Raw genomic sequence first — 2642 nt, 5'->3', positions numbered from 1 at the left:
GAGTGTGTGTGTATAAAAAAATTCATATATCCTAAAACCCATCGTCACTTGTAAACAAAGTCCTCCTTAAAATTTGGTATACTGGGAACAGCAGTTAGCGTAACAGCTATGTTGCTGAACTCCCATGTAACCGACTGCAGTTCAAGTCCTGGACCCAGTGGCTTAAACTCACTCCAAGTGCATTGCATGTGTGTCCAAGATCCCGAGAGAAGAATGGAGGAGAAGGGATTGTGGCATGACCATTCCCCCAGGGGGTGAGTTCTCGCTTTTTATCTGTCTCTCTCTGCCTTTCTTGTGAGCGCACATGCTCTATAGCAAAAACCTCTAAAAAAAAATTGGTATACTGTAAAAACACGTAGATTATAGATTAAGATACCATTCTCATTTTCTCTTGTCATTTTGCATACCATTCTTATTTTATTAAGAATCATTTATTTATTACTTATTATTTTTATTCTTCAATTTGACCAGAGAGAGAGTGTGTGAAAGGAAGCGGCCATGTCTGGGACTTTAACCATAGTCAAGCCTGTGAAAGTCCAGTGCTCTAACCCCCACACCACCTGCCAACATTTTGCATACCATTCCTCATTGTACTAAACATCTCAAAGTGTTGACTATAATCTCAGGGAATTAGATGACATAGACGATTTATACAAATATCATGTTTTGTACATGTATTGTGTTCATATATGAAAAGCAGTGCTCAACTAGTCTCAGAAGCCCAGAAATAGAATAACCACATTCTCATCATTTATGTGTTGTCCCATTAGTTTTAAGTTAACTTTTGATTTTGTACCTACATATAGTAGTATTAGATATTTTAAAATCCAGAACCTAATATTTTCTACTCAAGTAGATATGAGAATATAGTATAAATATTCTTGGGGGAACACAACTTTTCAGAATCTTTACCATGTAAAAACTTGCATTGAAATTGTTTTAAAAGACGTAATTACATGAGAAGAAAATGACACCAGGGATATTTTTAGTAATGTATGAAATAAAGTAATAAAGAACCTTGGAAATATTTGATAAATAATACATAAACAGGACTTGCAGGTGATGAGGTGGTTAAAGCACAGGACTCCCACATGGTTGATTGCTGTTCAAGTCCCAGAAAAGATGGCTTATTTTCTTACTTTTACTTTCTCTCTGTCTCTTTCTGGTCAAATTATAAAGAAATAATAATAAATAAAATTAAATAAAAATATTTTTAAAAATTAAAACATAATAATACATAAAGAAGAAAGCCGAGTATATTAGTTCTTAATTAGAAGGTTAGTTAAGGGGGCCAGCAAGTTGTATAGTGGGTAAGGCTCTGGAATCCCACACGGCTGACTGCAGTTTGATTCCTGGAACCAGAGGCCTGAAACTTATGTCAGTCACATGTCTGCGCATGTGCAAAATTCCGAGAGGAGAATGGAGAGGGTACTGTAGTGTAGCAAAACCCCCAGGGGATGATTTTTCTCTTTCTCTGTCTTTCCCTCTCTCTGGAGAGCTCATACACCCTATAGCCAAAATCTCTGTCTGTAAAAATAAATAGAAGCCTAGGTAATATATAAAGGATAAACAGTGATGAACTATGAAATGTCAGTTTTCTCTAAAATAGAGAGAAATTGTGACATATATTCAAAACAACTCATAACATATGTGGTTATGACTAATGATTTTCTTTTCTGCTCAGACTCCTGAATCCGTGTGTAGTCACAGCTGTATTCCTGGATTCCAGAAAATTCCCCAAGAAGGAAGACCTGTTTGCTGCTTTATTTGTGCTTCTTGCCCAGAGTCAGCTATTTCAAACCAAACAAGTATGGAATATAAAACTACACTATCAGTCCCTACTATTGCTCAATAAAAATGAAAGTGATACTATTAAAAATAAAACATAGGGACCTGCAGGTGGCATGGAGGTTAAAGAATTGTACCATGTGGCCAACAGCACTTCAATTTCCAACTCATAACCTTGAAACTCCTGCCACATGCATGGACATTTTTGCTGAAAATCCTGAAAGAAGAAGAGACTGGCGTGGCCATACCTTTCAAGGGTGATTTCTCACTCACTTTCTGTCTTTCTGTTTCTGTGGTGAGCACACATGCTTTATAGCAAAAATCTCTTAAAAATAATTAGTGAGTGAAACATAGAGCAGCACAGTTCTTTATTCACATTATTATTGTTTTGCCATCCTTACTTTATAAACAATTCCCTGCCCTAATTTATGTAAGCTGTTTCCTGTCCATGTTCATTCTATTAGGCTAAACTGTGAAACTATTTGCAATGAACACCCTTGCAATTTGGTGCAGGATAAGACAGTGTCAATTTGGGATCTCATACTGGACCACACTAGTCATGAATAGGGAGAATGTGTAATTACCAAGGTTACCTATGGGTGCCTTAAAGTTTCAATCTGACTTTGAGACTCATATGATAAGCCCAAAGAAATTTCAGATAAACTATTCTAAGAATACTTTATAACTTCCTTTTTATTTTTTTGAAGAGGTTTTTGCTATATGGTGTATGTGCTTGACAGAAAGAGAGAGAGGCAGAGAGACAGAAAGCGAGAAATTACCCCCAAGGGGCAATGACCAGTCTGCAATCTCTTCTCTTCCATTTTCCTCTCAGGATCTTGGGCACACACGCAGAC

This window comes from Tupaia chinensis, unplaced genomic scaffold (genome assembly GCF_000334495.1).
Source record: "Tupaia chinensis unplaced genomic scaffold, TupChi_1.0 Scaffold142771_1, whole genome shotgun sequence".
NCBI lineage: Eukaryota > Metazoa > Chordata > Mammalia > Scandentia > Tupaiidae > Tupaia > Tupaia belangeri.
The sequence above is the reverse complement of the archived record's forward strand: the minus strand, read 5'-3'. Positions refer to the sequence as shown.